Source organism: Delphinus delphis, chromosome 17 (genome assembly GCF_949987515.2).
Source record: "Delphinus delphis chromosome 17, mDelDel1.2, whole genome shotgun sequence".
Lineage (NCBI taxonomy): Eukaryota > Metazoa > Chordata > Mammalia > Artiodactyla > Delphinidae > Delphinus > Delphinus delphis.
In genome coordinates, this window is record NC_082699.1 from 52,086,499 (window position 1) to 52,102,373 (window position 15,875).

The following is a 15,875-nucleotide window of genomic DNA, read 5'->3' on the forward strand; positions in this document are numbered from 1 at the left end:
TTAAAAAAAAACCAAACAAACACCTCAACACAAAAAAAATAAAAAATAAAAGTCCCTAATCAAAAGGAAAGAAATATTCCAGAAGAAACAATCCAATCCAATCATTTTTTTTATGGATAGTGGGTTTCAAATAAGGAGAAGAAAAGGAAAATAAGCAACAGAAGAACTGAAGAATAAGTTCATAGTGAAATGTCAGGAGCATGGCACTTCTACAAACAGCATCCTTATTTTGCAAATGTATAAGCAAGCTAAGCCTGATTCCCTAGTCCTTATTAACATTTTGATTTTAGTGCTCCTAGAAAAAGGGAATTCGGTTATCTGGCAATGGTTTTTGCAAAAATTAACTAAAATGGATGCTTTTCTAAAATGAGAACCAAATAGCAATGTGGAATGTTAGTTCTGTGAGATGGAACCAGAGCTCTTGCATGGTAAGAATTACATGTTTCTTTGATCTTAATGGGAATTAGAACATAATGTATGTCTCAGCCTTCAAGATAAAACCCACCCTTTTAAAAATCAAGACAAAGTAACTTTAAGTAGCAATAGAAATGAAGGCTAAATATTGGGGAAAAAAACACTGTAATGAACTGTAAAATATGTAATAAAAGAGTCTGTCACTGTGCAGAATCAATGTCACTGTCACATCTGCTAAGCTATGACATGCATCTATCAAAAATACTTTAGAAATAATTAAGTGGATCATTACTGTATTACTCTATCTCCCCCTCACTGTGCAGGCAGACTAAGTACCTTATTACCAAATTCTCTTAACCCATTGGAGTCCTCATTTCTATTTTTATGCACTTATTAAAGTCTTATATATTCCTTATAGTCATGTCAGATGAGAATATGGCATGTCTTTCTTCAAGATTTATGATTAGGATGATATTGATAAAAATAGATGCTATCTTAGAATAATACCAAGTAAAATGAAATTCAACATTTCAAATACAAGGCAACTTAATTTATCCACCCTTTACCTAGCAATAGTTGGTAATTATATTTTATTATGTTGCAGTCTGTACATCACATTTATTGCTTCACACATTTAGTGAAATTTATTGAGCACACACTCTGGTCAGGCACTATGCTAGATGCTGGGAATTCAGAGACAGAGGGACATATGACTAACATCTCTACTTGCAAGTGTTTCCCAATGTAATACAGGCTAGCCTGTAGAAGGAACATTTCCCAATCTTTTCCTTCTTCCTAAAAATGCCGAGAAGTCCCAGTGGTTTAGTCTGCAAGCAGTTGTTCCTGTGTATTAAACATCTTGCAACCCATTTACCTACTTACGAGATGCTTTAAACGTCTCCCAACTTAACCAGTTGTTCAACTGAATCACTTTAGATACCTGGCATTCTACTGAGTAGAATGTGCTGATGATATTTCATAAACTGGGAAATTTTTTTTCACTGCCTTCTCTCAACAACAGTGAAGATCCAAGTTCTCCTGAGGGAAAAATAGGAAGAAACTACCTTAAAATTATCAGAAAAATCAAGCATTCATTTGATTCTCAAGCTAAACCAAAAGGGAAATAGTTGGTATGTTTTGTCATAGAAAGTATAATGAAGTAAAAGACTCCAAAGTATTCCCCTTCCATCTAGCTATGAATTAATAGTAAAAAACACCGTTAAGGGCCTTTTATCCTCATAAATATTTTAAATTTCGTGACCAGCTGTGCTTGCTATTTCTCTTTTAATTGAGCTGTGAGAATCCAATCACTGGAGGGGGTTAGCAGTTCTGACAATCTCAAGGGATTTTCCTGCTATCTCTGCTACCCCAAAGAAGCTGACTTTCGATAGTTTGATTATTGGAAGGAGGGAGAAGTTGATTTCAAATTAATGCATATTTTCAGATGTTTGTGTAAATGTGGATAATATTATTTTTAAAAGAATCTTATTTTTAGGAGATAAAATGATTTATATTTCAAAACCCATGATCCAGAAATGTGTGGGTGTCATAGTCATGTATCTCAGACCTTGAATCTGTTCTCTCTCTCTTTGAATATGAATTTGTACCGCGCTCTCTTCAGTAACTTAGATGTTGAGGCACTTCAGTCTTGCCTCAGTGCTCCCATAATCCTCTGCACATATCTCTGCAATCATATTTACCACACTGTCAGTTTCAGTTCCCATCTTCGCCACCAAAAGGCAACTCCTGTAGAGGAGGGAATATTGTTATTTATCTCAATATCTCCAGTGCCTAGCAGAGTGTGGAACCAAAAAGTCAAAGCATATTGGATAAGAAAGGAAGGAAGAGGGTGTGGGGACAGAGAGAAGAGAGGAATGAAAGTAAGGAAATATGGAAGAGAGGAACGTGACAATCAACAAGTGGAAAAGTATTTTAATAATGTGGTAGGAGGTGGTTAGAAACTCTCCATTGTAACATCTACTTGGCAAAAACATCATGTTTGTTAAAAGCTAAATGTGGAAGATTTGTCAAAGAGAAAGAAACACTCAGGGGTAGAAAATGACTTCAAATATGCAACAGGATGGGGCTAACTTTAGTAAACTCTTTAAAAGCACAGGGACCCAAAATAACTATTTATGAAGTCTCAAAAATACCACAAAAATAACAATATGAACTTGGGCTATAACAACTTGACCTCAACATTTATACTTCATGTGGCTGTTTAAGACAAATAGTCACAAGTTTTTTGATTTGACCAAGAGGTGAGATCTACTTCCTCTCGCCTTGGATCTCAGTGGGGCTGTTTCTCATTACTGACTGCTAGAATGCAGAAGGAGTGACTTCGAGTGACTTTCTAAGCAAGGCCGAAAATGGCTATGCAGCTTCCATCTTGTTTACTGGAACACTCGCAGTCCTGAGCCTCCATGTTGGTGGTCGGACTACTCTGAGACCAATGTACGGAAAGGCTGTGTGGAAGTGCTCAGTGGACATCCCAGCTGACTTCCCAGCAAACAGCTTCCATCAACTGTCTTCCCTGTGAATGAGCTATCTGGGACAATCTGCCTCATTGAGCCTTCATATAAATGCAGCCCAGCCATTAATTGACTGTAACTGCTTGGACGCCCAGGAAGAAATGGCCAGCTGAGCTCTTCCTGAATTTTTGACCAGAAAATTGTGAACAAAATAAAATAGTTGTTTTATTTACTAATGTTTTAGAGTAACTTGTTACACAGCAAAATTAGCCAAAATCCTTCTGTTTATGGAACCTCTAATCAAGACCTACTTAAAGCAGTTGGGAGGTCAGGTCCAGCCTGTTTAATAACATTTTTCTGATACAAAAAGCAAGTTTAAAAAAACTTTCCCTTGGGCTTCCCTGGTGGCGCAGTGGTTGGGAGTCCACCTATGGATGCAGGGGACACGGGTTCGTGCCCCGGTCCAGGAGGATCCTGCATCCCGCATGCCGTGGAGCGGCTGGGCCCGTGAGCCATGGCCGCTGAGCCTGCGCGTCGCAACGCAAGAGGCCACAACAGTGAGAGACCCGCGTACTGCAAAAAAAAAAAAAAAAAAAAAAAAATGTAAAAGAACTTTCTCTTAAATTTTTTGAAGAAATTGAATCTAAATTGTTTTAATTAGTGAAGGAAAATAGCTGAATACAGGAGAATATTAGTCACATACACATCATTTTAAAAAATTTGAAATAGTTGAGTATTTGGCAGAGTTTATTGATTTAGAAAGCAAACTTGGATAAACTTTTGGTTAGCCCCACTAAAGTACACATCTCATCTTTAAACATTTGTAAGCCTTGTACTAACAGTTATAGCTGAGGTATGTGTGATGGATACATAAGGGGGAAAAGACAGGAAAAACCCACTGAACAAAAAACTAGGTAATATTTTAGACAAAACTGAATAAAAATGCTATTTCTTCTGTAAGCAGAGAGTATATAAGTAACACAAAACAGGGATTCCTGAAGATATTCATTAAGGCATAATTTAGGGTTAAATATATATATATATATATTTTTTTTTTTTTTTTTTTTTTTTTTTTTTGCGGTACACGGACCTCTCGCTGTTGTGGCCTCTCGCGGTGCGACACGCAGGCTCAGTGGCCATGGCTCACGGGCTTAGTTGCTCCGCAGCATGCGGGATCCTCCTGGACCAGGGCACGAACCCGTGTCCCCTGCATTGGCAGGTGGACTCTCAACCACTGCACCACCAGGGTTAAATATTTTAAAAGAGGTCACATATGGTTGGAAAGAAAGAAAAAGTTAAGTTTCAAAAGGGGAACCTAATGAACCCCACAAAGTCTTCAAATTGTCTTAAGAATAGCTGAGGTTTTTCCTTTTTTATTATATAGCAGTTTCATGTGAAGTTTGTGGTAATTACTAGATACTGAAAAAAACCTCCTGTTGGCAATCCTGGATCTTAAATGTCTTTTGAAGTAGCTCACAATATGGCAAATTCTAGAAATGAATGTAGCGTGGATCTTTCCTCCTGGCAAGAAAATTCATTCTGAGAATGAAAGTTAAGGGCATTTAGCCTATGTGAATTGGCAGAAAGTTAATGTTCTCTGAGGAAATTTTAGTATATTGGCAGTAATTATAATTGTCATAGCTCAGATTGTATTCATACCATGTGGTAAGAAATGACATTGCAAAGATGTTTGAAGCACTCCCAGGTTTTCAACTTACTTCAGTCTTTCTTGCTATCTGTTTCTCACATTTCTTTGGGCCTTCCTCTAACCTCTTTCCAGTTTTGTTCCTGATTTTTTGAAAATATTTTATTTTTATTGAGAAATATTTGCAAAAAATTAAATGTAAATAGTGATAAATATGACGTTCACTTGATCCCCTTGTCCTAGTCCATAGGGACAACTGCTTTCAACTTATTTAGCTTGTTTTCTAGATATTTATCTTCATAATTTAAAAATATATGCATATACTTCTTCATCAACAAAAATGTTCTATTATGGTATTTGAGGATTTAACTCAAAATTCCTCTTCTCCTGTCTTACCCTTCACATCATCTCAGCATATTTCAATTTTTAATTAAAAGAATATCCAATGTTTTCACTATTGTGACTACATAAATATTGTTCATGCTGAACCAAGTAGAATGCTATGATGCTTTTGATTTCTTACACAATTTATTTCCGCTGTAGTTACTAAAGCCCTAAAACTTTGCTTATTTGTTGTCTTTCATTTCTTTGAAGATCTAAGTCTCCTACACTCTCCCATAACTCTTTAAAATGCCTCTCAGTACAATTTTCTTGACAGTCAAACATGTCAGATGAGTTATTAGTTTCAGATATTTTTCCTAGAAACAGCTTTCATGCTTTGACCTGAGCAGTTTGCTCTCTAAGCCAGATAAACATGTTTTTGTTTTTGTTTTTGTTTTTTCCTGGAATTGTTGTTTACTTTCATCTTGGAAATTGCCTTTGCTTCTACTCTTTGCTGATTTTTCCCCCACCCCTACCCCCCAAATCTCTTGTATATTAGTTTAGATTCAGCTATAAGTTTAAAAAAAAAAAGCTAACAAAAACTAAAATTTTAAAAAAACTCCTCAAAATTTGCTTAGATAATAGAAATTTATTTCTTTTCATGTAAAAAGAATCTAGTAGTAGATAGTCTGGGCTGGTGTCATGGCTTCACAAGTATCAAGTACCCAGGGTTCTATTTTGCCCCTCTACTATATTTACCAGGCTGCCTCATGGTCCAGAAGAGTTGCTCAGTCTCCAGCCATCATGTCTTTATTACAACCAGTATCAAGAAGGAAGGGTGAAAAAGGTACATTTTCTCCTTTAAAAAAATTTTTCCTATATTTTCTTGGCCCAAACATAGTTCCTTAGCTATATTAACTTGCAAGGAAATAATTCTTTTGGGAAATAAATTCTTTTATCTGAGCTGCAATATTCCTATCTAAATTTTGGAATTCTATTATCAAGTACCAAGTGTATAATGGATTTTGGATTTTACCAAATGGATTTTACCACATCTGCCATAATCTGCCTCATTGTGTGTGTGGCGGGGAACCAGGAATGGGCTGGGGAAGAAGTCACACTCTGAGGCAGCTTGGATGACATCCTTGACCAACCCCAGAGGAAGCTCAGAAGCTAAAATAGCTCATCAGAGATGTCCCTTTGGGGTCAGAATAGTTGGACCCTTACATCCCTGCCTCTGTCAATCATTAGAAGAGAGTTACTCTAGGAAGCATATAATCTTGGGTGAAGCAGCTCTTTTGAGCTAAAGCAATCTCTGAAGAGGCTGACAACTGTCTTTCACAGCCCTACCTGCCTACTTTTTTATCCTATCAGGATAGAAAGGGCTTCTCTGAATGGGAATCTGGAGGACTCAGCCTTACTGTTATCACCAACCATGTGAGACTAGTTTCTTCAAAATATTTTAAAAAGTCTCCTTAGCTAAGGTATAAACAGATGAGAATGTTTAAGTAAATGCAAAGTAATACTACTGAGGCCTATCGCTGAGTATCCTTAAGCTTTCTGAGTATTGCAAAAAACGTAAGACATGATCTTAATTGCTATCTTGTGAGTGAGTATATTCAAGAATCCACACTTCCAACATCCTTATTTAGAACCTACACCCTGTTCTGAAAATTGGAGCTTCCTCTATGGGAACCAGGACACAGATTTAATTCTAATTTTGGTATCTTCCTAACAAAAGGCCCATCCATGTTCCCATCCTAGGCAAATCCTTTCTTGATCTGCTGCTTATTCAGTGCCTCTGTGACTCCTTTGTATCCCTGCATATACACAGCCATGCACGATGGTTTATATGAAGTGTCTCTGCCATGTGCTCTCAAGAAGTCTGCCCATATATCCAAGCCCTCACATCATCTGAAAACATTTCCATGGCCATAATCCCAGTGTCATTATCCTCTTGTCCAGGTTTCACTAACTCTGTGTCTCCTTTCTATTTGTCACACTTTTTTATGTGTTGCTGCCCAGATTCTCCTATGATTTCTATTTCCTTAAAAATTATAGAAAATATCAATGGATTGAAGACAATTTAAAATATTTATAATTCCCAACTCTCTCACTTTCTAAGTTGGTCGGGTCCTAAGGAAGATACCCTTGAATGTTCGGTGGATTGGTAGCTGATGGTATAAATAAAGATGGTGAATGAAGAATAAAAATGAGAAATTATACTCCAATAAAGATCTATTAAAATTTTTTTAAATGTGCCTTTTCTGGCCACTTCCTTGTATATATATATATATATAATTTTTCCTCCAGAAGAATCATTCTAATGGATTTTTCCAGTTTTGCAACTATAAGGGTCTTAGGCACCCATAGTCCTAGGGGAATGATATTACAGGATGTTTGTGAACTTGAGAAAGGATGTTCCTCTGAATAACAGCCCTGGATATGCAGCTGTGGTTGCTAGGGAAGAGGTAAATAAACATGCATAGGGACCCTTTCTTTCAAAGTCCAAGCACTGCTCTGAGGGAGAGATATGGTCTTACTAATGTTTTATGGCTGGAAAGGAAATCAAGGCCCTGGAAAAAAATTCAGGAGTGGAGGAGAAGTCTGGATTGGTAACCCAGTTTCAATACCTAGACTTAAGTGGTGATGGTAAGGGCTGTGTTCAGTTTGATGTTCTAGTGGTTGAATTGTCATCTTGGGACCCAGATCATGGGCACTACTATGACCTGTTCAAAACTGGGAGGAGTTAGGGACTCACTGAAGCATAGGACTTTGCAGGACCAGTGTTAATTGCATCATTATAGAGGCAGAAGCAATATAGGGAGAAAGCTGGACTCCACTGGCAATCTAATCTGACTTTTACATTTTCTATGCTTAGTGTTTGAAAGTAGAATGGACTCTTTTGCAATCATTAAAGAAAAAGTATTCTTAAATAATTTAGGGAAAGAATGTAGCCTCAAAAAGATTCTTAGCTTCCTGTTTGTTTGACTATGTGGAGACTGGATTAATTAATTGAAAAATAAAATTAAGGTGACTATTATGGACTGAATGTTTGTGTGTCCCCAACATTCATATGTTGTGGCCCTGACTTCCAGTGTGACTATATTTGGAGATGGAGCTTTTTGGAGGTAATGAAGGTTAAATGAGGTCATGATGGTTGGGTCCTCATCTAATAGGATCAGTGTACTTATAAGAAGAGACACCAGAGGGACCTCTTTCTCTCTGTCCACCATGTGAGAACATAGGGAGAAAGTGGCCATCTGCAAGTCAGAAAGGAGCTCTCACCAAGAAGCAAATTGACTAGAATCTTGATCTTGGCCTTCTAATCTTCAGAATTGTGAGAAAATAAATTTCTGTTACTTAAGCCACCTAGTCAATGATATTTTGTTATGGCAGCTGAGCTGACTAGTACCGTGACACATTTGTACTCCAAGCTGATGAAATAGGTCGTAACAGTCTCATCAAAATAATGAGAAGAACTTTTTTTTCCCCTTGGTAAGAGGTATAGGGTCAAGTTTAATGAGAACAAATACAATACAATATAATATACAATACAATATACAATAACACAAGCATAAAACCAGGAATATTTATATTGTTCACACTCACATGGAAGCCAAACAGAAATAAGAATTTAAAGAAAAATTCTGAGTGCTGGTGACCTTGTTACTCAAGGTCAGCTTAATATTGGGTACAGTTGGCCATCTGTTACCTTAAGCTAACGATTATGACATTTTAAAAGGCCAACCAGAAAAAAGTAGATTTTCCTTGTGGTCTGAATATTGCCCGTACAAAGTTCTGGAGTTATTTTTAAGAACCCACATGTCTCTGAGATAACATTCATGCACGACAATTTTTGTAAATGTCTTCTTTTTCCTTATTCTTAAAGGAATGGAAAGTGGAATGAAAATCTATTGAAGTCAATGGTTTGTAATTAAATTCTGGGTTGATTAAATAACTAAAGCGCATTACCTATGAGCATTTAAGATGATATAATACTTCTGCTGTGGGAAGTCACAAATAAAATTCCATTATATTACAATGTTTCTTTTTTCTTTATAAACTAAGGTGGACTCTGTCTTTATTTGCTAGTTGAAAAAGGCACTGTTGGTGATGAGGTAGCTATACAGAGTGACGAGACAAATGACCCTACCAGGATCAATGCAGTGGTCCACTGATGCCTGACCAATATTACTTTCTACATGACAGACTGAAAGAATAGAAACGTCATGAAAAGATTTACTGAACTTAGAACACAGGCAATTTATTATTAATTTTCAGTTATCACTGAAAGAAGACCATTTTGATTCATGCTTGATTTCTTGGTCATTTGGAAATTTTAAGCGTTGGAATGTATCTTTTGAGGAAGAGTTTAAAAATTAGGATTTTTTAAGAAAAAGAAAGCATTACTTTATTCCTCTGGATAAGTGGTAACCTGCTCAGTTCTCTCTCCTGTGGCAAGATCAAGGTCTTGAGTCAGCTAGGTATGGGTTTGATTCTGGTCTCACCATAGCTGTATGGCTTCGAGTATGCATTTTTTTCTTATCTGAAAAGTATGGTAGGATGATAGTGAAGATTAAGTGAGCATATACATGGAAAAGTTTAATACAGGCCCTGGCCCACAGCAGCTGTTCACTAAATCATAGCTACTGCTGTTGTGAAGATCCTGCTGATGCTGCTGATGGGGATAGGTATGCTAGGCAAGAGCAGAAAGAGCATTCATCCTGTATTTGTCATATTCACTCAACATTGTTTCTGCAAATATTCGTGAAGCCATGGGTCTGACTCTGAGTTAGACACCTGGTGTAAAAATTATAAACAAAATAGATATGACTCCTGCGTTCATTGTGCTTGTGGAGGAGTCATGAGGCAAATAATAAACTGAAAATCATAAATATAAATATAGAAATGCAAATAAGTATAAGCTTTATAAAGAAAAATTCACAGTACTATGGGAGAATATAAAAGGGGAATGAAGACAGAGGGGTGTGAAGAAGGGCCTCTTTGAAGAAACATTGCTGAGACCTGAAGAAATAGAATGTGATAACAGGCAAATAGTTTAGTGAAGTGCACTCCAGGCAGAGGGAAGAAATGTGTGCACCTGAAGAACTGCAGGAAGACTACTGGGGCTGAAATTAGTTGAGGGTTGGGGAGAAGTGGTACTATACAAGGAGGGAGAAGTAGACAGGGTCTAGACTGGACTTATTAAAGACTAAAGTCATTTTGAATAGAAGAGTGACATGATCTATTTTGCATGTTTTAAAAAGCACTTGGATAGCTTTGTGAATAATGGAGAAGAAAGATACAGGAGCAGAAAAGAATGATGACCAGTTAAAAGCTACGGTAGTATTCCAGGGAGAGTATAATAACAGCTTAAGGAAGCATCATGGCAGTGGAGAAAGAGATGAACGAATATTTTATATATAAATTGCCTGGCATATTATTATATTATTACAATCATAATTATTGTAAATATGAAATGCAGCTGAAGGTGTATCTGTACATCTTCATATATGTGTATATATTCAGCTGCATTTCATATTTACAGTGATTATGATGATAATAATAATATAATATGCCAAGCAATTTATTAAGCCCTTTCAAAATGCATTATACCATTTAATGCTTAGAACCTCTTTAAAAAGCAGATACTACTTTCTTAATCCTTTTTTAAAATAAAAGTCAGAAATGTTAAAATAACTTGCTCAAGGTCAAACAGGTAGAAAGTAGTATTGCTGGGATCTGACTTTATATCTGTCTTGATTCTAAAACCCATATCCTTAAGCATTATTCTATTCTGTGCTTACCATCTGATCTAGATAATATGTCTACATGCTATCCCTCTGCACTGGTACCAGGGATTCCTTTAAACTTCCAAACCCTCAGACTTTGGAGTCACCATGGGGACAGAGCTGTGCCAGGAGTATCTCTGTATGAGGCAGCTGCAGTCAACTTTAAATCTACCCCAATATCAGTATCACTAGCAGCTCTAGGAGCTCTCCTCCAGAGGGCTCTACTGTTTCAGAAAAGTGGTCTTTAGAGAAAGTAAGAGGAATTATTGAAGCTTTACCTGCGCACATTAGGAAAAGTGGAATGGTAATTGCTATATATTGTATGGTGCTACAGATAATCAAGCAGAGGAATTAGAATAACTGTTTTGAAAGGACTGTGGAAGATCACCAAACCAGAAGTGTTTTAATCAGAGGAGCAGGGTCTCAAATTTGAATGACATCATGTGGAGAATAAAGATTCAGGTAGATAACTAAGAGGATATGCTTTGGTGAGGGGAAAGGAGAGGAGAATAAACTGATGAATAAAGTATAAAGACCTTGACATAGCTGCAGAGAAGAAACATGGAAAAACATGTCAGATGTTAGAGAGTGGAAAGTACAACAGTAATTGATACCACTACTGAAAGGTTACTATATGCTGTATGCAATTGTGTCATCTTGTTTAATTCACTCTCACAATAACATTTATTTACCAAGGATCAAAGATAACAAGAAAATCGCCTTGCATTACCCAGTTAATAAGTGGTAGAGTCAGGAATTATGTCTGTCTACCTTCAATGTTGAACTCAAATACTATATTCTCCTGACACAAAGAGGAGGAGAGGGGAGTGGATTTTGAATGAATCCTCTCTGTGATTCTTCTCTCTAATCCTAAAGGGGAGGGAAGCGCATAAAAGAGAGAACAGAAGAAAAGAGGAAAATACGATACCTGAATAGGCTTTAGAATGACCTCTCTTTAGAAGACAGCCACTCTGGCTGAGAGATTAAAGTGAAGGCTGCAAAGCTTGACAAACTGTACAGGCAAATCCTAAAAGGCTGTATCTCTAGTGACAGAATGAGGTTTTTCAGGAGTTACTGCAGATAACAGACAAACAATAGTACATTTGAATCACATGGGGAATAATAAGAGTGATGAGATTTCTGTTCTGACTGTCTCTTTCTTTAGTTTGACACTTGTGTGGGGTTGGGAGGGGATTTACATTAGAGCTTAGAAATATTAAAATGTGTGAGATGCCAGCAGTCAGAATTTAACTGGTTGACATTTGGTCAAGGGAGCCTATTTCTAGTAAAAGAATACATTAACAGAAAGATAAGAAACTTCTAGATCAAAGGCCAATGCTGTTTGTTTGTTTTTATTCTTTATTGGAGTATAATTGCTTTACAATGGTGTGTTCGTTTCTGCTTTATAACAAAGTGAATCCGTTATACATATACATATACATATGTTCCCATATCTCTTCCCTCTTGTGTCTCCCTCCCTCCCACCCTCCCTATCCCACCCCTCCAGGCTGTCACAAAGCAACCAGCTGATCTCCCTGTGCTATGCAGCTGCTTCCCACTAGCTATCTATTTTACGTTTGGTAGTGTATATATGTCCATGCCTCTCTCGCGCTTTGTCACAGCTTACCCTTCCCCCTCCCCATATCCTTAAGTCCATTCCCTAGTAGGTCTGTGTCTTTATTCCTGTCTTACCCCTAGGTTCTTCATGACATTTTTTTCCCTTAAATTCCATATATATGTGTTAGCATACGGTATTTGTCTCTCTTTCTGACTTACTTCACTCTGTATGACAGACTCTAGGTCTATCCACCTCATTACAAATAGCTCAATTTCGTTTCTTTTCATGGCTGAGTAATATTCCATTGTATATATGTGCCACATCTTCTTTATCCATTCATCCGATGATGGACACTTAGGTTGTTTCCATCTCCTGGCTGTTGTAAATAGAGCTGCAATGAACATTTTGGTACATGACTCTTTTTCTCAGGGTATATGCCCAGTAGTGGGATTGCTGGGTCATATGGTAGTTCTATTTCTAGTTTTTTAAGGAACCTCCATACTGTTCTCCATAGTGGCTGTACCAATTCACATTCCCCCCAGCAGTGCAAGAGGGTTCCCTTTTCTCCACACCCTCTTCAGCATTTATTGTTTCTATTGATGATGGCCATTATGACTGGTGTGAGATGATATCTCATTGTAGTTTTGATTTGCATTTCTCTAATGATTAGTGATGTTGAGCATTCTTTCATGTGTTTGTTGGCAGTCTGTATATCTTCTTTGGAGAAATGTCTATTTAGTTCTTCTGCCCATTTTTGGATTGGGTTGTTTGTTTTTTTGTTATTCAGCTGTATGAGCTGGTTATAAATTTTGGAGATTAATCCTTTGTCAGTTGCTTCATTTGCAAATATTTTCTCCCATTCTGAGGGTGTCTTTTCATCTTGTTTATGGTTTCCTTTGCTGTGCAAAAGCTATGAAGTTTCATTAGGTCCCATTTGTTTATTTTTGTTTTTATTTCCATTTCTCTAGGAGGTGGGTCAAAAAGGATCTTGCTGTGATTTATGTCATAGAGTGTTCTGCCTATGTTTTCCTCTAAGAGTTTGATAGTTTCTGGCCTTACATTTAGGTCTTTAATCCATTTTGAGCTTATTTTTGTGTATAGTGTTAGGGAGTGATCTAATCTCATACTTTTACATGTACCTGTCCAGTTTTCCCAGCACCACTTATTGAAGAGGCTGTCCTTTCTCCACTGTACATTCCTGCCTCCTTTATCACAGATAAGGTGACCATATGTGTATGGGTTTATCTGTGGGCTTTCTATCCTGTTCCATTGATCTATATTTCTGTTTTTGTGCCAGTACCATACTGTCTTGATTACTGTAGCTTTGTAGTATAGTCTGAAGTCAGGGAGCCTAATTCCTCCAGCTCCGTTTTTCATTCTCAAGATTGCTTTGGCTATTTGGAGTCTTTTGTGTTTCCATACGAATTGTAAAATTTTTGTTCTAGTTCTGTGAAAAATGCCAGTGGTAGTTTGATAGGGATTGCATTGAATCTATAGATTGCTTTGGGTAGTAGAGTCATTTTCACAATGTTGATTCTTCCAATCCAAGAACATGGTATATCTCTCCATCTATTTGTATCATCTTTAATTTCTTTAATCAGTGTCATAATTTTCTGCATACAGCTCTTTTGTCTCCTTAGGTAGGTTTATTCCTAGATATTTTATTCTTTCTGTTGCAATGGTAAATGAGAGTGTTTTCTTGATTTCACTTTCAGATTTTTAATCATTAGTGTATAGGAATGCAGAGATTTCTGTGCATTAATTTTGTATCCTGCATGCAAATGGAAACCAAAAGAAAGCTGGAGTAGCAATTCTCATATCAGACAAAATAGACTCTAAAATAAAGACTATTAGAAGAGACAAAGAAGGACACTACATAATGATCAAGGGATCAATCCAAGAAGACGATATAACAATTGTAAATATTTATGCACCCAACATAGGAGCACCTCAATACATAAGGCAAATACTAACAGCCATAAAAGGAGAAATCGACAGTAACACATTAATAGTAGGGGACTTTAACACCCAACTTTCATCAATGGCCAATGCTGTTTAAGGAGGAAGACAGTGAGCTCCTGAGGTCTGTGACTTGCAATTGTCACATGGCTAGTTGCTGGTTATAATGAAAGCTGCCATTCATCATCATCAAGTACTTCCTATACTAGGCACTGCTCTTAGAACTCCCCATGCTTTAATAAGGGATAATTCAATTCTCATAAAACCCCATATAATACTAGGTGCTATAATTATAATAATTCACATTTTTTTTAACATCTTTATTGGAGTATAATTGCTTTACAATGGTATGTTAGTTTCAGCTTCACAACAAAATGAATCAGTTATATATATACATATATTCCCATATCTCTTCCCGCTTGCGTCTCCCTCCCTCCCACCCTCCCTATCCCACCCCTCCAGGCGGTCACAAAGCACCGAGCTGATCTCCCTGTGCTATGCGGCTGCTTCCCACTAGCTATCTACCTTACGTTTGGTAGTGTATATATGTCCATGCCTCTTTATCGCTTTGTCACCGTTTACACTTCCCCCTCCCCATAGCCTCAAGTCCATTCTCTAGTAAGTCTGTGTCTTTATTCCTGTTTCACCCCTAGGTTTTTCATGACATTTTTTTTTTTTAAATTCCATATATATGTGTTAGCATACGGTATTTGTCTCTCTCTTTCTGACTTACTTCACTCTGTATGAAACGCACCAACATTCGAATTATAGGGGTTCCAGAAGAAGAAGAGAAAAAGAAAGGGACTGAGAAAATATTTGAAGAGATTATAGTTGAAAACTTCCCTAATATGGGAAAAGAAATCGTTAATCAAGTCCAGGAAGCACAGAGAGTCCCATACAGGATAAATCCAAGGAGAAATACGCCAAGACACATATTAATCAAATTGTCAAAAATTAAATACAAAGAAAACATATTAAAAGCAGCAAGGGAAAAACAACAAATAACACACAAGGGAATCCCCATAAGGTTAACAGCTGATCTTTCAGCAGAAACTCTGCAAGCCAGAAGGGAGTGGCAGGACATATTGAAAGTGTTGAAGGAGAAAAACCTGCAACCAAGATTACTCTACCCAGCAAGGATCTCATTCAGATTTGATGGAGAAATTAAAACCTTTACAGGCAAGCAAAAGCTGAGAGAGTTCAGCACCACCAAACCAGCTCTACAACAACTGCTAAAGGAACTTCTCTAGGCAAGAAACACAAAAGAAGGAAAGGACCTACAATAACGAACCCAAAACAATTAAGAAAATGGGAATAGGAACACACATATCGATAATTACCTTAAATGTAAATGGACTAAATGCTCCCACCAAAAGACACAGATTGGCTGAATGGATACAAAAACAAGACCCATATATTTGCTGTCTACAAGAGACCCTCTTCAGACCTAGAGACACATACAGACTGAAAGTAAGGGGATGGAATAATTCACATTTTATAGATAAAACAGAAGCAGAGAAAGAAAGTTAAGATATTTGTCTAAAGCTGTACCACTAGTAGGTATTACAGGTGGGATTTGAGCCTAGGAGATTTAACTCTATAGTCTGTACTATGCTGTCTCTCTTTTCTGTAAATCCTGTGTCCTCTTTTCTATTTTTCTGAGTGGCTCTTTGGGTTTTGGGCATATACATCTCACGTGCTCTAACATTCTA